Consider the following 21,990-nt stretch of genomic DNA (forward strand, 5'->3'; position numbering starts at 1 on the left):
TCAAGTCAACCACCAACCCAACACCACCGTGCCCACTAAACCATGTCCCGCAGTGCCACATCTACACTTCACCAACCAGCTCCTAAAGCCTTGCTTAATTTAACCTGCACGTGCCACGGGCCAGTGCAAAGCAGAGCTGGTCGCCTCCAGCTGCAACAAACAGAAGACAAACCTGCAGAAAAGCCACCCAGCCAAGGGATGCCCGCAGCTGCAGCGCTCCTCCTGCATCTCTGCAGCGGGATGCTCCAAAGAACACAGCAAGAAGGCAGCGAGCCGGCCAGGCGCAGGCAGAAAGGGGATGAGCGAGCACGACAGCAACTGAAGGACGCACGGACAAGCCCCGTGGTGTCCTACAAACCAAACGCAGCCGGGTGCAAGGCAGCCGTGCCTGCCGCAGATTCACGCTTTGCCACGGGCGTTGCAGCATGAGGGAAGCTGGAAACAGGCAGGTGGGCAGGGAATTCAGCATGAAAAGATGCTGCAAGGGGGATGCTCTTGCAGGATGCAGGGCCAAGGCCACTGCAGCCTGACAGCTAATTGTTTTCCAAAAGCAGTTTCAATTAAAAAAAAAAAAACACAAACGCAAATGTTATTTTATAGACAGAGAACCACACCCTGCGCTGTTCAAACCTCAGCCTCAACGGCATCAGGGAGCTTGTGCTGATGACTGCAATATTGCAGGAGAAATCTCTGCAGGGTCCTGCCCCATAATGCAGCATTTGCACAGCTCTTCCAGGGGGAAACCTGGCAAACTGCCGCCCGGCCTGCACCTCCCTGCAAGGCAAAGGAGCACGAGCGTGTTTGCCCAAGGAGGGCACAGGGACTATTAATAACTGCAGGTGCACATCCGTGCAGATGACGGGGTGCATGGCCCTGCTGAAATGGGGCCAGCTCCGGCTTTCCTGCGTGACCCAGGCAGGAAAAATTCCCTCCGGTCAAGGGCAAATGCTTCTCAGCACCAGCTCAATTCTCCAGGACAGAAATGTCTCCAACCTTGGCCCATGTCAGAGAAGGACCTGATGTTCCCAGGAAACCTCATCGCAGGGTTTATCCTGTTCTCTCTCCATCTCGCTGATAACTGCCTGGGATTTAATTTGTCTCTGGCTAATTGGCTCTAATTGCTACGCCCTGCCTGCCCCACCGTAACCGGCATGATATGGAGGTTGAGGAAGATTAACAGCCGCAGCCTGAAAGCCGCCGAGCTCCGCTGCCCCATTATCACCAAGGCCTCAGGGCTGGACACGGTGCGATGCCGCGAGATGGGCAGGATGAGCCCCAGCCCCCTTTGAGGGTCAGGCACGGCAAAAGCAGATAAGCACATTTCAGCTGCATTTTTATGAGCTAGAAAGAGCCCAAGTGAAGTTACCCTAAACAAGGAGACCCCGTCTTCTATGTGCCCTTCAACACCTGCAAAGAAGCCCGGGGTCCCAAAAAGGCTGATGTCCTCCATGGGGCCGACAATTCATCCCAGTGCTACCTGAGAGGCTGCAGCGCTTGGTCCTGTCTCCTCGCAGCACGGTGCCAGCTCCGGCGCCCTGGGAGGCCGTACCTGCCCTGCTTCCAGAAACCTCCCAGCTTCAGCAATCCCCAAAGGGCCTTGGATCTTGCTAAACATCAGTGATTTTGAAGGATGCAAGCGATAAGCAGAGCTGTCACCTCCTGCTTCTCAGCTCACGTGTGTTCCCGCCTCCCAGCGAGGAGGAGGAGGATGCCAGAGGGACGGGTGCTGGCCAAGCCCCTCGGGGATGCTCAGCGGGAGGAAGGCTGGAGGGAGGCAGCGGCACGGCGTGCGTAGCGCTACCCGACGTGCCGGGCTGCTGGCAGCCAGACAAGGACAGAGTGTAACGAGCAAATCTCAGGATGGGAAACGAGGACTTCTGACAGCTCCCAGCCGAGCCAAATCCCCACCACGTGACCCTGTCTATCTGCAGCAACTTGCTGAAGCTCAGCCATCCCTCGGTCCCCTCCAGCCAAATGTCACTGTCCTGCGGTATAGCGCGAAGAGGCAGGAGCTGGGAAACGCAGCGAGGCTGCCGGGGGACCACAGCCATCAGGCTCAGCTTTGAGACACTGAGAAGGGCTGCTTACACGCAGAAGCATCGTTCAGAGGGGAAAGCGGGGCTACAAGGAGGAAGGGACCAGCCCACCAAGCCACAGCCTCCATCCTCAGAGCTGATGGCATCCAGAGAAGAGTCGTCACAGCCTTCCTCTGCTTGTGATCCTAAAAACGCCCATGGGGAGTTCCCACCGGCCAATGCTAGCAGCAGCAGTCTTCCTCTCACCTCCCCATCAGCAGCATCCTCAGGCCCGATGCTGCTCCTCCAGCACCTCCCTGGGGCAAAAAGGGGTGAGAAGGTCTTGGGGGCAACCGCAGGCACCTCTGGGGACGGAGGGGGAGTCACGGACTGCGGCACAGAGCCCAGAGGGAAGGCAGGCACTGGTGGGATCTCTGGGAATCTCTCTACCTCATTTGTTTTAGTCTTTTTAAAAACAAACTCTGTAGCAGCGGAAGAGAAGTGGGAGGGAACGCATGTGCTGGGGGAGAGGGAGGACGGGCAGACCAGCGGCCAGCAGCCAGAAAAACAACTCCTCACCGCTCGCCCAGAGCCAGGAAAAAGGCTGTCGAGCATCCCCACAGCCAAAAGGCAGCAGAGCCAGGGAGAGCGGATGCCGGCAGCGGCTGCGCAGACCCTCCTCCCGCCACGGCCCCCCAACTCTGCACATCGACGGCACATGGAGTACCCTGCTACACCAGACCCTGCTCAGCCGGGGACGTTCTGGCAAAATGGGGCTGTACAGGAGGTGGGAGAGAGGGAAAATGGGATGAAAAAAGGTACTATGGGAGCAGGGACTGGCCCGAAGTGCCCCGGGGCAACACGCAAAGCCCCGACATTACAGCTTCGCACCCGGCCAGCACGGGCTAAAGCCACAAAACTCAGGGCAGTTATCCAGAGCTTAGAAACATGACGCTTTACCCACCGAGTGCCAGGGAGGCGAGGGACAAGGACCGGCTGGGAGCAGCAGCGCTGGGAGCGCAGCCCAGCCCCCGGGCAGGAGCCTCGGCCACTGTCCCCATGCTGGGACCCCTTCGGTGCGTGGCACCTGTGCGTGGCAGCTCCCCGGGATGCCCCGCATCCCTCCTGCTCCAGCCCAGGCTCCAGCAGCTCCGGACCCCTTTGCAAAGACCTTCCTGCCCTGGGAGCTGTTTGTTTCAGCCGTGACCTCCCGCTGCAGCTTGAATTCATTTGGGGTTTCATGCCAGGACCTCCGCCAAGAGTTACAGTAAACAACTCCCCTCCCCGGCAGCCTCCGATGCTCACACATGATTCAGGGGGCAGGCAGCCAGGCGAGCAGCTCCTCCTCTTCCCCTCACCCGAAGAAGGCCAAAAGCACGGCCCCATGACGGCTCCTGGGGTGTCTGCCCCTTTCCCCAACCCAGCCCGGGTCCTGCTCGTTCCTGGTGGTCCCTTCATAAGCCACCAGCACCACGACACGTGGCCACAGAGGGGCTGGGACCAGGATGCACAGGCTGAGACTGGGATGCTCCCCTGGCTCCGTGCGACCTCAGGGGGCCGAATCCATCATCCTCCTCACCTGCATGGCCAGGAGCGGGGCCGAGTGCCGGGACAGGTCGAAGCAAGCTGGGAGCACCCACCCAGGGAAGAGGGGGAAGGTTTCTGGGACAGGCTCCTCTCCCAGCTGGATGTCCAGCTGCCAACATTTTTGCGAATTATTTTTAGTTCACAAGAACATTCGCATGGGAAGGCCGGCGCTGGTGGCAAGCTCATCTTCACGCGAGTGCTGGGGCTGGCAGGGGCTCAGCAGCCACCATGTCACCAGCAGCAGCGTGGTGGGACCAGGGCAGCAGTCGCAGGGCAAATGGCTTTGCAAATGACCCTGCCATTAAAACACAGCAAAACTCAGCCTCTTTGCAAAGACACAATGCCTTCTCCCTCTCCTCCCTGCTTCTGCTGAATAATCATTAATTGCAAAGCCTATGTGGGGCCATGGGGATCACCTGCTGCCTTGTCCCCGCTCGCACCACGCGGCCCAGGCGTAAAGCAGAAGCACCGGGGCCGTCACATCACTGTGGCACCAAGCGGTTGTTTTTCTGGGTCACCTTGCGCAGCCAGGTCACCGGGAGGAAAACACGCCGCTACGCCAGCGCGCCGGGAGGAAGCCGAGGCAAACCGCACCACGGTCCCGGTGCGCAGAGGCGACTGCCCGGGGCTGCCGAGCCCATTGCACAAACCGCTCCGCACCTGGGCAGGTAGCAGCCGCTGCGGCTCCACCCTTCCTCCGCAGGAAGGGGAGATTGCAACACAGCGAGAGGAGCTTCGGCGCAGAGTCTCTCCCCGGCGTGCCCTGGGAAAGCCTTCGGCGGTAGGAGCGTGAATGCAAGCTCTGTGCTCAACAACCCAGCACGGGTTACCAGCATTTTCCAGGCTGCCGGCACGGCACAGCGCAGGGAAAACAGCCGAAGCGCTCCAAGGGCCCGCGCGCTTGCCGGCGAGGTGGTGAGAGACACGGAGCAGACGGCGACGGGCTCCCCACTTTGCAAACAGTCAAGCGCCTCTCGGACTCCTGCTACGCTTTTGGCCAGGGTGCGGTCTGGTGGCAGCGAGTTTCCCAGGCTGGCGGTGGTAATCCGGTGCTTGAGTCGCTCGCTCCCCAAAGGGGAAATCACTGGTCACGCCGCGGCTCTCAGACAGACACCCTCCCCAAAAAAAAAGCAGCGCAGAAATCTTTGCTTTGGCATTTCCTGATTTTTTTAAAGAGGCAAGATCAGCCGTCAGCAAAGAGCTGCACTTATATAAGAGGGAAATAAAGCAAGAAGCAAACAAACCAGGGCAGGCAGATTATTAAGGAGCAAAACAGTCGCATCTGAGCTACGCCTTTCCGTGCACCCCTGCCTTCAGCCCTGCCTGCCATGAAGGCAGGCTGCCGGGTTTTGCGGCGCGGTGCAGCCGCGCCGTGTGCCAGCGCTGCCCGCGAGGCGATCGCACACGGCGAAGAGCTTTGTCTGAGGCTGAGCAGCAGTTAAAGGCAGGGTTTTTTTTTTTAAAAACCGTTTCCCATCTTATGTTGATTAGCTGTGAAAGGTTCAGAGTTCAGCTGGGTTGAAGAATGCGTGTGATTAAAAACATTCCTCTTTAATAAAAGGAAAAGGTCTTCTCCAGAGCCACGCACAAGTAACAAAAATTAGCTGGAGGGAATTTGTTCAAATTAAAAACACTTAAATAAGAAACCACACGAAAAGGACTATGTTGAAATAACATTAAGATCACAAAGCCAGAACTCGAGAAATAGGAAACCCCGGAGTCGGGGTACCTCGCATAACCTCACCCTGGCCCCTGGGGTGTATGCACCAAGATGCTGGTTTTAATTATGGGAACAAACACTGTGCTCCCCTCAAAGACAAGCGAAAAACGACAAAACCAGCCATCACCTCAGTATCTCTGCCCAGCTACACCAGGAGCGGGGACACAGGCACTGCCGTCGGGTCTCACAGCTCTCGGGGGGATAGCGGGAACCCCGAGCCGGTGCTCCACGTGCCCCTCTGCTCCCCCCTACCTCCATCTGCTCGTGCGTCCCCGAGGGGCTTCCTCGCAGGACCCCTCGAAATCGGAGCGTTTGGGGCATTTTCCTCCTTCCTCGCCTCGCCGGGCGGCTGCCGGGGGAGCGCAGGGGAGCTGCCGCGCAGCTCCGGGGAAGGCAGCTCCGGGGAAAGCCCTGCGCCGCCGCAGCTGTCCCCGAGCGGAGAGGCTGTACGCAGTGTCCCGCATGAGCCATAAGAGAACAGATGATGCTCAGGGAAGATGTAATGTTTGGAGCGGGCGGTTGCCAAATTCTGATAACTCTTTATGGAGCATGTTAACTGGGAGCTTCGAGGGCTTTATGAATTGGCCAGATGTGGGTGGATCCCTCTCCTCCCTACCAGACATCAAATTCCTGCTCCAAAACAAGAGGAGGCTGATGCTTCTCTATGAAAAGCCCCCGAGAGTTTTTCCACAAGGGTAAAACCATATTTTTCGACTCCGATTCTTGCAAACTTTCTTCTGCAGAAAGTTTCCAAAAAACCATTTGAGACCGACGATGATTAAAGTTTGGGAAAGTTGCACATGTATCACAAAATCCTTTCCGCAACCAAAGTCGTGAACCAGGATTAAAAGCAACACACCTGAAACCACCCAGACTACACACATACACCTGTGAGCGAAGCACATTATTTAGGTATTTCAAGCACATAAATCCGAAAATACTCTGTTTGAGCCTGTAAACGAGATCCACATCAGGCCTCGGGAAGCGGATCAGGGTGAGATACTTCCCCTGATTACTCTCGCTGGTTATTTGTGGCTCGTGACCTTTGAGTCAGACATTTAATAGCCCTCCCTGGAATTTTCTCCCCACAAATGTGCGTAGTTACATTTTGAAACTCATGACTCCGGGACCCAAAAAGCTCACGGTGCGCCAAGGCCAGCCTGTGCTACAGGGAGATGGAGCAAAAAGCTTTGTACCTGGATCTGCTGCTATTTTTAATGCTCTCTGTTTCAACCCACCCCCCAATATCGGTGCTCCCACCCAGGCTCATCAGAGACATGGGACCACGCTATGGGTTCCCACAGCATCCATACAGAGCAGAAGGCAGGACTCCACTGCCGAAGGAAGAGGTACAGTGAACCCTTCAGGACTAAATAAAACATTTATGGAAGTGATCCAGCTGCATCCGCAGTGGAAACGCGGGTGCCTGCGCTCTCCCTGAACAGCGAGCCCCCTCCTCGCTGGCCCAGGTCTGCGTGGGGGCCCTGGGCTGCCCCGCCGATGCGGTCGGTGGGGCGAGCAGATCCACGCAGGTGTGTTTAGGTGCCTGATTCAAGGCAGGTTTTCCCTGTGCTCTCAAATCCGCATGTTCAGATTGGCCTTGAAAGCGTTTTGCCTGCAGGGCAAAGCTGGTCAAGAGGATCCCAAGGTAACCCTGCATCACGCTAAATTACCCCAAAGCCCTGAACCTTAATACTGGACCCAAACTTCACTGCAGGAGGTACTTAAACTGCCAAACAACTTCCTTCACGCTCACATACAGCTCCCAAAGGAGGTGGAGCAACTTGCAAACGTGCCAGGGGCTGAGGTCCCTGGATGCTGCTCCTCTCCCAGGGATGAGGTTTTTAAAGCCTTCAAAGCACCCAGCCATGAACACGCAGAGGCAAAACCTGCACAGCAAAACCTTGCAATAGGTTTTGAGTCTAAATCTGACATCGTTCGGTCACAGGGACACCCAGGTACGAAGCCACAGAAAGAGCTGGGCACAGGCAGGATTGAATCATGCCACAGGCAGGCAACACAGCAGCTGCAGTTTCATAAATAGCTGCTTACGATCCCAGTGTAAGGCATCCCCATCCCTGCCGGCTGTTCCTCGGTCATGCCCTGATATATGGCACCATCAGGCATGCCTACGCGGGCAGGTATACATGTGCTTGTGCGCGTCTAAAGTAAGTAAATAAATAGTGGTTTTACCAGTTTCTTTGCAGAAGGATCGGGTCCCTGCGCCACACGGTTTGAGCGTGGGCAGCATGAGGTCCAAGGCGGGGACTGAAGAGCTCATCTCCTGCAACCGCAGCCGGGACATGGGACCGGAGGGACAGCAAGTGGGCTCCATCCCCGCCACGGCTCTGGCACAGCTGGAAACCTCTGGCAGTCATTTCCTGCCAGCAGTTGCATCCTCCCACCCCCACTGGTCATAAACCCCATCCCAAAGAGCAGCACAAGGCTCCTGGGGGAGGATGCCGTGCGGAGGAGGGCAAGGCATCCCCAGGAAACCTCGCAACAACCGCCATTTCCTCCGAAACAGAGGGAAATTCATGACCAAAGGGCTCTGTTGAAGGAAAGCCAAGGTTGCCTGGCGGTGCCTCGTGCTCCCCAGAACAGCGTAGGCAGCTTGTGCTCATGGAAACTCCCGAGATTCAGGAAGAGCCCTCCCCTCCCAGCAGGGAAATATCCCCCATAGCGCAGCCCACCCCGTTGGATTCCTTCCCCTCTGACCACCCTCACCTGGTCGCCCGGACAGGGTCTGCCGACTGCTCCCTGCTCGAGAGCCACCAGCGGCGGGTCGGCGTAGCCCCGCACATCGTGCTATCCCGAGTCACGCGATGGAGAGGCAGCACCGTTCCTCCTGGTCATCCCCTGAAGCCTTTCTGCACTGCAGGCTGACGCCAAGCTCCACCGCTCCTCCTGCCCCGCCAGCCCTGCGAACGCACCCCGCAGAGGGCTGCTACGCGTCTTCACCGCCCATGTCCTCTCCTTGCGGACACAGCTCCAGGAGCAGACAGAGAAAGGGCGAGGGTTTGCAGTGTGCTCCTGAAACCTTAAATACTGCCAAGGCCTGCAGGCAAAGACGAATGTGGATGAGAGGCAGCAGCTCCAGGCAAGCAAGTCTCCTGGCTCTGCCTGAACTGGAACAGCCCTGTGTCTTCTAACAGCCCCATCTTCTCCCTCGACCAGGCTTCTGGCAAGAGGCAACAGTCCAGCCTAGAGCCTCAGCATCATCTCCCTCCCTACAGCCAACACAGATCTTTGGAGAGGCTTTGGCATCAGTCCTGGCAAGATAAGCTCCTCCGGGCCTCCGTTCTCCAAGCAGGTAGATGCCGACAGAGGCAGAGCCGTGCGGCAGCCCCGCAGACGCAGCCAAGCGCTCCCGGGAAGCCAGCGAGCACCCTCTCGGTGCAGGACACCTCGTCTTCCCGCGCCCGGTTTGATTACATCAGCACGAGAGGATGCAGCCTCCGTGCCAAGGGAAGCAGAGGAGAGATCAAACGATTTTACGAACCTCTGCTCAATCACCAGCCGTTTGCATAAGCGGAGGAGAGCGTTCCCAACCGGTTTGGACAGCATGCCGATGGGCTTGTCAGCACCTCTGCCCCGCAACACGCTGCTGCCCACAGCCCGTCCAGGGGCCACAGCAGTGGGGTCCTCGCTGCTGTCACCCCCTGCACGCACGAAGCCGCTGTTGGGAGCATCCTGCCGCAGCACGGAATGCCTCACCGGCACGGCACGGAGCAATGCCTCCGTCCACTTGGCTCAAACCTACAACCTGCTTCGCCTCGTGCAGCCCGCAAAGGGTCACTGCTGCGCGGGGGCTGCTGTCACCAGCGCTACAGCTCCGCTTACATATTAATTTTTTTAATTGCTGCGTGCAACACAGCAAGAACCCAGCTTGACTCATAAGCCCCCAGGGAAAAGCTCAGGGCTCCGAAGCGGTGTCTTGCTTGATCTGGAAGTGCTGAGACAAAAAGCCTGGACTCCCACAATACCCACTCTCAGCAAGTGACTACTCAAGGGGACCTGCCCATTAATTGGAGCCTCTCTGCGTGCTGCAGAGAAGGAAATCCCTTTGGCAAACGCTGGCCAAGGTCCAAGGCTGGGCTGGAAGGCAGATTCAGTCATGAAAAGAAGATTTTAAAAAAACCTCAAGCCCAATACAATGCAGAGAGCAGGAGAACAAGGAGCTGGGAGAAACACCAGCAGCCTCCACTCTATGGGAATAAGAAGCATCCCAGCGAAAGAGGCACAAACGAAATTCCCCGTGCAGATCTACAGACTGCTCAACAACCATCAGCAAGGGCACAACTGGAGTTCACCCCAAGCCTTGCTCCAGTGCCGACCATCAGGTGTTTGAGCAAGGAGACCTTCAGACAAAGCCTGGGGAGACCCAGCTTTGCCCTGCGAGGCCAGGGGACAGCACGCGGCGGTCCCCAACCACTGCCCACCCCACCTCAGCGTCCCCTCGAGCCAGTGCTGGAGATTACCAGCACGCAGAGCGGAGGCTCGGGTTTTAGGGCAAGAACTATTTATGTCAGAGGAAGGAAGCCGCAACATTTTCAGTTTCCTGCACAAATACACTTCTGGTATCCTCCGCTGTCGGGCTGTCTGGCATTGCCTCCCATACCTGGGGGCTCACGAAGAAGCTAGGAAAGCATGGCCTTTGGCTCAAAGTTGGCATCTGTGCAGCCAGGCAAGGTGCAGGCATCAAATCCTTAATGTGGAGGAGGCTGAAATGTGCCTGGATCCAACAAGCCCTTCTGCCACACCATGGGGACACTGGTGACAGCCACCCTGGGGTAAATCTGAGTTAGCGCTGGTGCATGCAAGCAGCTGGGGGAGATGCTGGGAAGAGATCCACAATGCTGAAGTCAGGGAATGCCACCCAGGCTGGAAAAGCTACAAGAAACGGCACAGCCACGTCATCAGGCAGGATTTCTGGGTCTCCGTGAGAGCCGGGGGTGAAGAAATCCAAGGAGGACCCAGTGTCCTACCCGCAGCTGGAGCCTGCCAGGGAGAAAGCAGGAGCGAACAGCAGTCGGCAGGGAGAAACCTCGGAGGAGGACGCAGGCCGGCTCCCAGCTGACGGCTGCAGAACGCGGGTGCCCCGAGGCAGCCAAAGCGCCTGGCGGGGACGGAGGGTGCGGTGGGGCGTGTGCGCTCCGCACTCGTGAAGCAACACTGCCCAGGGTGTTTAACCCAGAAAACAGGGTTAATCCTGCCGCTGAGCCGCTCAAGCATGGGGGGAAAAAAGGAAAATAAATAAACAAACAAACCCCCAGCAAGCCCAGCGCAGCAGCGTTAACCACAGACACTGAGGAATTAGTGCACGTGTTGGGAGTTGAGTCCTCTGCACCTCTTAAGATCAGACCTGGTGTCAACTCAGCAAAATCACATCCCCATCCAGGACCCTAAAACTCACTTTTACAATCAAACAAACGACGGCGCCTGGCTGGGTGCACACTGCGGAACTGAACTGGACCCAGCTCCAGACGGAAGGATGCTCAAGGTGCATCTAACACAAACCCATCTTTATAAGACCCCCGTAATGTCTGCAAGGGCCATTTCCCACCCATTTGGCACACTCACCTATAGAAGTCATCATGTTCCTCCGAGTCCTTGGGGGTCAAAGCACCCGTAGAGCTGAGCCCTGCAACGCGGGCTGGGCTGATGGCATCAGGCGAGCGGCACAACGACCGCGGCGAAGGGTGGCGGGAGCTCTCAGATCTTTTCTCCCAGCGGTTGCAAAGCCAGGTGCGGCCGCGCACCACACCCTTGCAGTTCTCACGGGCAAGTACGAACCTTGGCAAAGCCCTCGGCTTGCTGGCAGCCAGCCCCATCAGCCTCATTAAATGCAATTAAGCCACAGTGGGTATTCCCCCCCTCTCCCCGCTTTGAGGGATATTGCTTTTAGACAAAATAAACAGGGAGGCTTTGCGTGGGCTCGGGCAGGTGGCTGGCACCCAGGCCCCATGCAGCGGCAGGTGGAAATGCCGAGGTCTTTGTCGGGGAAGCAAAAGCCACGGCGGAGCAGAGAGGCCAGTCCACGATGCCAACGCTGCTCCTGCTCCCACACGTCCCCACTCCGTCTCCCTTCACTGTGGCAGCTGCCAGAGATGAACACAAGACCCCCTCTGCTTTGCAACCGAGAACATGCAATAAGATAGACCATAATGAAGCTTACACCCCAGCTTGCTCATATTTTAAAAAAGGGAAAAACTTCTGCCTCAGCCTAAAGTGATACTTTCTTGCATCAGCTCCTCCGGCATCATTCCTAAGCTGGTTTACAGAAGAATTGCCGTTCTGCTGCGTTCTCCATGCTCACAGCCTCCCTACAGCAACAAAACCACGGAAGAGGAGAGATACAACTGAGCTGCGCATCTCCTCCGCCTTCCACGCAACCTCTCCTCCCTCGCGTACCCCACCGCAGGGCAGCCAACGCCAACACATGCAATGGGACACGCGTGGCCAAAGTGACAGGAAGGCTTAAATCACCAAGGACATGCAGGCGAGGTCGTTACCCCAACCCCCCGGGATGAACAGTGCTTTCACAAGCCTGCAGATCGTTCGCATTTTTCACTAATGCAAAGAGCTGGCTCTAACCGCCGCCAAGTAATTGCTCCATCGCCCTGGCACTGCCGGACACCTCCTGTCAGCAGCAAAATCCGGGAGCTCCTGGTATTCCTGGCAGGTTATGTGGGCTAGCCGCGACCCTGGGCTTTGTCAGAAACGTTCGGTGGCTCCAAAGCGGGGTACGGAGGGTGTCCCTGAAAATGGCACGTGACGGGTACCGCACACGGCAGGTGCTGTTCAAGGAGGACAAACCAGCCGCGCTGTGTCCCGATCCACTTTGGGACAAGCACAGAAAAAAAGCCAAAAGGGATCCTTAAAGCTTTCTGCTCCCCTGTGGAAAAATCAGCAGTCCTGCTGAGGCCTGGGGCTGTCCCAGGACAAACTAAACGCCGGCACACGTGAGATTTGAATTTGGACTCTTCTGGCTGTCCTGGGGTGATCCCAGCTGATCTGGGATCCAGTTCAGTAAGAGATGGGCTTTTCCCAGTTTGGCTGCTACCAGGAAGCGACAATCACCCCAGTAAAACTGGTAAAACTCTCCCATACAGTCAAACGCTCAGAGATGTGTCACGGGCGATTTCTCCTCCTCTGAACGACGGGAGAGGTGTGGCCACCCTCTGACCAAGATCTTTGCTTCAAATGTTTGGGGTTTACTGGTGCTAAAGGGATTTAGCCAGAGCAAATTAAGATCATTTCTCATCTTAATTAATTCTGCTTTCACTTCCTGGCACATGGGAGCCCGGCCTCCTCCGGTGCAGCGAGGAGCCTTGACTTTGCACGGCCACAGCAGCCGGAGCTGTGCAAAAACGCAGGAAGGATTCTGCAGCGTTTCTTTATCATTGTCACAGCCCTGTCCACAAGATGAAGAACTAAAAACATCCCAAAAAAAGCCAGAACCCCCTTTCATGGCCATATTCCTCCATCACAAAGCCAGAGGTGATCTTCCCCATTCCCCTTCCCTGCCAAACACTTCTTCTAATGCTTTCAGAGGCACCTGAAACCATCCCCGCCGAGGGGCCAGGGGTTATCCTCCCACCCCCTGCAGCCCCACCACAACACCTCCACGCACACATCCCCACCACGACACGGCGCTCAGGGCGTTTATAACATTAGGATCCCACTTTGCCTTCCCAAAATACCTTACGTTGAGCGCCAGCAACCTCACGACAGCCTCACCCCACTGCTGGGAATAAGGGATGTGGAGGCAGCAGCATCATCCCCGGCATTGCTGAGCACCACGAGTCCGGCCACGTCTGCGTGCCCACTAAAAGCCGCGTTACAGAAGCATCTCTTCCGATGGAGCTCCGAGCCCCTGCCTTGCACAGGAGGACGAGCCTGAGTCCACTGGCTGCCAGCGGGGATGCGGGACGAGATGCATCTCCACTGCCAAGACCATGCAGAGGAGGGGAGACCTCGGGGACATCTCAGGCCAAGATGCATCAGCCCCTTGACCTGGGCGGAGCAGGACGGTGCTTCGAAAAGCAGTAATTGTGCCTATTGCACAACTGCCAGCGAGAAAAATCCTCTCCCCTCCCCTCCCCGCCCACCCCACATCCCTTTGAGGCAAAAAGGAAGAAGGCTGGAAACATCCTTCCTCTCCTCCGGACAATGCGATGGAAATAGCAAGGGAGGAGCGGCGGCGGAGGCAGCCTCGGCTCCGTGAGGATGCGGTGCCTGGCCAGCGGCAAGGAGCTGCGCGCGGCTCCCGGCTTCCTGCCATTGTCCCAGCCAGGGGACGAACCCTGTGCAGCTGCACAGCTGGGACAGCAAAACCAAAATTGCCTCTTTGCCCCAAAGGACCAGCCCCGAAATTCAAACCTGCTGCCCCGTCCAGGAGGGGCGGCCACAGGCACAGACTCCACCTTCACCCGGGACCCCCAGGCACAACAGCCAGGTCTCAGATTTAATCCAAAATCCACTAGCAGCCACCAGCTGCCGTGGAAACACGGCGATCGCTGTGAGCGGTCCCACAGAGGGGCTGGAAACCAGACTCTTTGCAACAGGCGCAAACACCACGATAAAATCCACTCCTGAGACTGGTGGGATTTTCCACTGCAGGGAAAAAGAAAAAAACAAGACAGCAGAAGGCACTGTCTCTGGACCCAGCCCAGAGGGCGAAACAAAGCCCCCAGGGAGCAAGTTCCACCCTAAATTCTTATTTTCTCCCGCAAATGGGAGGTGCACGTGTCCAGGCTCCTCCAGCACGCACGTCAGCAGCTGGAAAACCCTGCAAGGACCAACGCAAGCCCGTCCTGCCGGAGGACGGCTGCTGATGGCAGCTTGAGCAGATGAGGGTGGCAGAAGGACCTGGCCAGGGCAGAACCACTCAAAGTTATGAATCAGTCCCGAAACTTGGGATTGCAACTCAAGTCGGTGCTAGTTTTGTTATTCACCTCCTGTTTTGGAGGGCTTTGCAGGTTATCGCTTGCAGCCCTTTTTCATGATCAAGGTGGTGACAGAAACTGTTTTTCTTAAAAAAAAAAAAAAATATATATATATTGGCTTGAGATGCTTTTAGGACCTGAGCTGGGATTTCAGGACTGGCACCACCCAAACGAGCATCACGGAGTCAGCAACACAGCCGGACACACAAACCCTTCAGCGCTCCCCACCACCTCCGCAGCCTCGAAGAGCCACAGAAGGGAAAGAAACAGGAGGAAGAGAAGGACGGACAATGCCACATGTCCCTGCTCCTCCCCACCACCGCCCAGGCCTGTGATCCCGGGCTCCGCTGAACCCACCGGAACAGGGAGACAAGCCCTGGGCAGACTGGCCTCTCTTTACCTGCTGAAAAGCGGGGCCAGGCACTCTCAAAGCCCGTGCCGCTCGTTGAGCTGCTGGCGTCGCTCCCGAAGCCCGGCCGTGCAGGCAGCACTACGAGCAGTGCTGCTCTGCTCCCTGAAGATTCCCAAGCGCATTTTTGCCTCGCTGATGTGGTAAAAATAGAAAGCATCAGTATTATTGTCCTGCAAGCAAATATAGAAAGATTACATCCTCACTGCTAAAAATCTGTGCAACAGAGACTATTCTAATACAGACGCATAAGAAAGCTCTATTTCTGGAGCAAGTTAGCACAACATCCTTAAGAGAATTCGTTAAATTGACGCACTGCGGCATTAAACACCAGTGGTAAACTTGCCTTCCCCCTCCTCTCCTCGCTTCCCTGGGCTTTTTTTTAGGCTTTTACGCATCTGCCGCAGGCTGCCTGCCTGCGCTGGCCTCCGAGAAGGGTGCACAGGCTTGCACGACACTCCCACCCGAGAACATACTGCCCCGGTGCTGCCCTCGCAGATGGGAAAGCAAGCGTGATCCAATTTGGGAGTGGTCTTGTCACTGTCCTCACTTAACACTTTCCAGCTCTAAATGAAGCGTTGCAGCAGGAAGGCGGGTAATGCCGTCCCTACGGCCCGGGGAGAGGGGATCCGCAGAACAGGGAGCCAGCGGCAGCCGGATACTCCATCCTTGCTCCGGTTCCCAACAGGTAAAAACAGTTTGCACACTCCTTTTGCAAAAGCAGTTTGCATGCTTCCCCCCCAAATGGAAAAGCCACCGGTGACCTCGGTGGCAGGGGACCTGCTGAGCTTCCCCGTCCCCCCTTCCCCACTCCCGTCCGTCATCCCTGCTGACTCCGGAGGGAGGGGGGCCTCAGTCTGAACCTCATTCTTGGAAAGGGAAGATTTCTACGCAAGCTCGGCCTTTCCATGAGTGTTTGTGCTAACGCACTGGACCGCTCCCACCCAGCTGGGACCGGGCTCTAGATCCAATTTCATTTCTCAGAAAATCACACGGGAGATGAGAGGAATGTGTCGGGTCACTTCCAGCTCCAGGCGGGAACCCTGGCTTCTGCAAAAGCAGCCTTAGGAGAGAAAAAACCATTGGCAAGGGGATGTCTGTCCTTCCAGCAGCTCCCCGGAGAGGTGCCTAACGTGGAGACGCGCCTAACGTGGAGATGCACCACCAGGACCCACCACCGCACCATCCAACGCCAAGCCGGCTCCGTGGGCCACCGCGCTCCAGACTCGGCAGGCAGGAGCCACAGCCGGCAGCGCTCGCCCCTCGCCCCGCAGGCGCCCAGATGCTGACCCATGCGCTGCGCCGCAGGCATTGCTTATGGGATCGCTCAACTCCCAAACAAAGCAGCCTCCGGCTTCCAGCCTTTCGCCCGCCTCGCCGGGGGCCGGAGCATCCCGCAGGAGGGCCTGGGAGGAGGCTGGGGTTGAGAGGTCACACCATCATCCCCAACGCACAGCAAACGTCTCCCACTCGTCACCGCTGAGGCAGCGAGGCTGTAAATACACTCCTGCAGACGCAGCGAATAGACCAAGCATAACTCACTTCACCCCCCTCCTCTTCTCCCCAAAACAAAACACACACCCAGAAACAGAAGGAAACCAGTCAGGAAAAACCCAACAGTAATTCAACAACTATTTCAAGCATTTTCATTCCCAGAGGAGGCTGCTCTGCCTTCTGCCACATCCCCCCCGCCGCACCAGAGCTGCCCGGTGCCCCTTGGCGATCCCGTGCCAGGTGCCAGGGGGCCAGCCTGCCGGGGCCGTTCTCTCCTCACTTAATACCGTGCGCATCTCAGCTGGCATCTCAGTGCAAAGGCAATGCCAGATTTCTCTATGCTGAGCCAATGCACTTGGAAATGCATGACGACTTCAGCAGATTAATTGGAAACACAGCCTGGGTGTTGCAATCCCAGGAATGACTCCAATTTCAGGAACAAATGTTTTCATCTCAAACTGGGAGCAGTCACCCAAGTGGAAGGGCGCATTTTTGTTGCTGTAGCTCACCCCTCCCCTGGTGCGCGGGCGGTGGGAAGAGCGCTGCATCTCACCCCGACGGGGCCGCTGCGCCGGCGCTTGCGTCACCGGGGAGCTGCTGCTGCAGGGATTCCTTACGCTCCCAGCCGGCACCGGAGAGGGACAGCCCAAGGTTTTCCTATGTCGATCTCCTTTTGCAGCACTGCCGTCATTCCTGATGGGGTCTGCAGCCTCCTCTGCCAACAGCAAGAGGTAGGAAAACAGGAGGGGACGTGAGGGTCCCCTGCTGCAAGTCATCAGCTCCCCAGGGATGGCCGTGGAGCCAGCGGAGCCGGCACCGCGGCTCTAGAGATGAGCGGCTAGCTCTTCCGCAAGGTCCCGCCACAGCTCCGTACACATCACGACGGCAACGTTTCCCGCTCTTCCACAGGTGCTTTCCCAAAAGGCTACTGCCCCTACCCAAAGCCCCAGGAGGACCAGCTCCACCGCTCCCTCCATCAAGGCTGGAAAAGATGTCCTTTTGCCGCATGACTCTTGCATCTTCCATACTCGCACATGGAAACTCTCACCCCAGAGAGTCCCAAACTTTGCTTCTGCCGAAGGACATGGGCTTTGAGAGCTCAAGGATTTGATTTCAGTGCCCACAACAGCTGGAGGCGACTCTTCCGCTCTACGTCCCACGGGAGCTGACAGCCCAGACCACCACACCGCACACACCTCAGCAGTGCTGGAGACGCTGATGGGCAGCTCAACTCAGCTCCCCAAGTCAAGTCCAGCAGTTTGAGGAAGAGGGGACCTATTCTCACAGCGAAGGTCCTGGACTGAACTTGCCAGAGGCTGAAGATAAACCCCCGTAAGACCATTCACTCCATCTAGTGGCAAGCCATTCCCATGCTTCCATATTATTTTCCCCCCCATCTACAGCAAAAACTCTCCCCTTTCCAGGAGTTTCAACATCAGTTTGCCATTGCTCAGCCGTGTTTGCTGCCAACCTCCCATGCTCTCTTCGGTGCTCCCTCTGCAGCCATCACAACTCTTGATGTCCTCCCGTTACTGCCAAAACCAAAAAGCTCTTCCGTGGCTCGGCAGCTGTGCAGCGGCTTCCCCGCTCCCGAAGCTTAAGGTGATAAGGGAAGGAGAAAAGCTGATCTATCCACCCTCGGAGCCCTGGTAGGGAAGTCTGCTCCGATATCCTGCTGCCAGGGCTCCCGCAACCCAAGAAAAACTGTGTGGGCTGTGGAAACAGCATGTGGCTGCTGCTGGAGAAAAAAATAAAGGGCAAGCGGGGAGCCCAGGGAGCCTGCACATTCGGGTCAGCGAGCACCCGAAAGGGAAGGAGGGACTGGCTGCGGAGGTGCTGCGGCTGCTTTTACCGATCCCCGTCTCTGCTGCAGACAGACATGGAGCAATGCCTGGGTAAATTCCTGATTTGGCAGAGGTGCAGCAGGAGACTCTCCTCCAGCGAGCGGCAGGGATCTGGAGCTAACAGTGAGCAAGCACAGCCCCTGCCTAGCACAGCCTACATGGAGGCCTATCCTCCATCAGCTAGATAAAAAGGATTTTAATCTTCCCAGATAAATCAGCTCCTGCAGGCCTCGTTTCTGCCAGCTTCACCTCCTCTCCCAGCCGTTTGGCCTCCCCTTTCAGCAAAGCCCTGCCAGAGCTGAAGCCTGACCCAGGAGCGGGTGCATCCAGCGGCACAGACAGCCCTGAGCTGCACAAACCCTTCCTGCAATCCCCCTGCCCCGCTCCAGGCTTAAATCCACTGACCCCAGCCCCAAATCCAACTCCCTTCTTAGTCTGTGCCTCAGAGAGCTCTTTTTTTCCTGCACAAAAGCCACAGCTCCCAGCCAGACCTTTGGGTTGTGATTTCTATTCCCTGTCATAAAGTTCCTAATCCCTTTCTTATCCAGTGAAATAAGAATTTCTAGACACGGAGGAGCTACAAATGCCACCTCACTAAGACACTACCATCCCCTGCTTGCGACCACGCGGTGCCTCTCCCTGCTCTCACCCAGATCTCCCGCTTCCCACATCAGCCACCTTCCAGCCACGGCAATTTCAGCACACTGTTCAATTGACACTCTTGAAGACGTGTCAAATGGCTTCCTAAAACAGATCTGCTGGAAACTATTCACCCGTGACCAAACCCTGGCCTCAAAGTCATGTAAATCGTAGCCTTTCTGCCATTAACTTAGATATTCTGACAAAATAAAAACACCAGGCTTTGTAATGAGATGCCACTTATGGAGCTTTGCTCATCCCAGAGCCTGCTGCGAGATCTTTATTGGGGTATCCCTATCTCATCCGACTGGGAGATCTGTATGCTAATGCTACATACATCGGAAAAGCAACCAGTGGCACGTAACTGGGAACCTGTCTTCTGAACTGGGCTATTGGCATCAGACTGGTCGGTAGGTGAGTGAGCTCTGGCAAAGTCTCATCTCTCATTCCCAGGGTCTGGAATGCCCAAGAGCTGCTGCGAGGAGGTGAACATGGAAGTCGCATGGACAGAGGGGAAAGCGGTGGGGTTTTGCAAGGACCTCCTCCGGCAGGCAGCACTGTTGGGAGGCCGCCCCCACCGAGCCAGAAGATAAGGCGGCAGAAGGGAGGACAGGCAGATTTGTGCAGATACAGCACACACCCAAGCTCAAACCAGGCCTAGCCCACAAATCCCTCTGCAAGTTTCTCTGTCCCACCTCCAGATGTGCCAGCACCCCATCCTACACCCTGCACCCCTCCCAGGCTTCTCCTCAGACACACCCTCCACCTTCTTCGCTCGCTTGGCACACTGTCCCAGACACGTCCGCGTGGTGTGAAACGGCTTCTCCATGCCAGCATCCCAACCTCTCCAGCAGGGAAGCGGCCAAGCGCTATCACTTGTTCCCATCGCTGTCACAGGCTATCATCCAGTCTGGGCTCCTGCAGAAGAGAGAGTGAACCTCCACCCAACCAGCACAGTTACTCATGAGTAAGCTAGACCCAACAAGACAACCAACCCTGACAGCAAGGTCCCACCAAAGAAAAAAAAATAAAAAATTCTCCCAGTTCCTTGATCTTGACAGCTCTTTTAAGGGTTCATCATCATCACTGTTACAAATCCACACCTCAAAACACAAACAAAAAAGGCGGCCAACAAAACTGACAGGAACCGCAAACAAGACTTGTAGATCTTTGGCCAGGGAAGGAGCAGACTCCAGACATTTCCCCAGGGACTCCCTTCTGCTGTGATTTGACACGAGAAGAGATAAGATGTGGCATTGCTAGGATTGTCCACATAGATGGACAGGGCCAACACAGAAACCGCACGCTAACCTCTGCCTCCAACACATCGTTGTTTTGGTCCATCAGCCAAAGGAGCTGATGCCTTGAGTCTCCTTTGCCGAGCTAACCAGCCTGAGCTTCACCAGCATCTCTCCCTGCAAGGCAGATCCTATATTTTCCTAGCTTTGAGTCTTTTCCATTGAGTCACTGCCCTTTCTGAAGCAGATGGTACAGTGCTGGCCACAGCATTAAGACCACTCAAGAGCCATGAGCTGCTGAGGCGATGACATCTCCTTACTCCTACTTGATGCTTCTTGGCATCACTCAAGAAACACAGACTCGGTGGAGCCGTCAAGCCTGTTCAGTTATTTTTGAGGACTCAGAGCACAGCCACCATGGCATTGCCTCAGCGGGACCAGCATCGTCTCTCTCCTGACGGCTCAGTCCCTGCTCATGGATATGGATGCTGTTGATCCATGACAAATAAACGTCTACTAGGAAAACCGGCAAGAAGTACTGACAGTCCCGCACATGTAGGGAGACACAGGGTAAAGAATGCCCAGTAGAAACAAGCTGCAGGCACATCTTTACTGCTCCGTTGCATCCACATCAGGAGCACTTTGCAGCTACAGACCACCAATACAGTGCTCCTAGTCTTCAAAGTCTGAAGACTAGTTTATCTTCCCAAGGAAGAAGGTTAACATTCACCTGCAGTATTTACAAAGATATCAAGAAGCACAGAGCTGATGTCTAGCTCCCTGACTCTTTGCAAGGCTCCTACCTGTCAGTACAAGGTTCCTCAGGTTGCTGCTCGCCCCAGAATTGGGGGTGCATTGCAGCAAGCTCTCTCAGTGACAGATGAGACGCAGAGCCACCACCCCCTGCTTGGTTACAACCCACTATTGGTATTTATTTTAATCAGAGTAACCACATGGTGCGACCGAAATGCCAAAGCATGTCTCAAGAGCCCCTACAATTAGCATGGCAAGCTGGGGGGGCAGAAACAGCCTCTGCAGGACATGCTGGGAGGTGTCCGCAGACAGCAGACCATCACCAGAACTCCCCAGTCCCCCTTATCTCATCTGGGATATACGTGACGGTGCCCTAACTATTTCCCAGTCAGTCCTGAAAAATAAAACTCTGGAGTCTGACTTCAGGGTAAGATCCAAATCCACCAGCTACAGCTGTGATTCATCTGCCAGAGTCGACATTTCACTGCAGATGTCTGAGCTGGCTGCAGAGACACCAGCAATAATCCCGTCATGGACATCCTAAAACAGTGCGGTTTGTCTGCCCCAGCAGCTCTTCTGCTGCCCGGAGTGCGGCAACATGTGGTTCAGGCTTAGAGGTAAATGCCATCACTGCAGACACCTAAAACTCAGGGAGTTAAACCCATCCTGCATGCTGCTCCCAAGAAGCGAGTGGCAGCTCTGTCAGCCGCGTGGATCTGCTCTCCCCTGAACCTAAGTGAAGCCCAGACGACCGGTTCGGCTCCCTTTACACGAGTCAGAAAGCAGTGTCCCCACAATGCGTGTTGAAATCCCCCACGAAGCATTCCCACTGCGGCAAGGCCATGCCAGCGACGGTTTCGTTTGTGACAATTTCACAACTTCTCCAAGATATGAGAAGTTTAACAAAACCCCCTCCTGCCATTTAAGGCTCTGCGTTGCGCATGGAGGCTACCTGAGAGCTACTGGAAAACTGAATTCATAGCCTAAAGATGACAGCATCCTCCAGGCACGCAAAACCCTGGGGTGTAACAGCACTTTGGGGTCAGCAGAAAGATGCTCTGAGCATCTTGGAAAGCTGCAGCCCACTCAACCCGCAGACGACCCCAAACTCCGCCTGTTCTCTCTCCCTGAGCATCCCCAGATTTTGGGGCACTGCACAGCCCTATGCGTGATTTTCTAGCACAAAACCAAGCCCGGTGCTGGTCCGGAAAGCGCCGAACACCCGCCTGGTTCAGCTGTGCTACCCCGGGAGATCGGGCACAGCCGCGCGGCGGGTGTTTGCAGGTGCTCCATGTCCGTACAGGTGTACGACTTGGATGTTTGCCTTCCTGCGTGTTTAT

This window comes from Gavia stellata, chromosome 36 (genome assembly GCF_030936135.1).
Source record: "Gavia stellata isolate bGavSte3 chromosome 36, bGavSte3.hap2, whole genome shotgun sequence".
Lineage (NCBI taxonomy): Eukaryota > Metazoa > Chordata > Aves > Gaviiformes > Gaviidae > Gavia > Gavia stellata.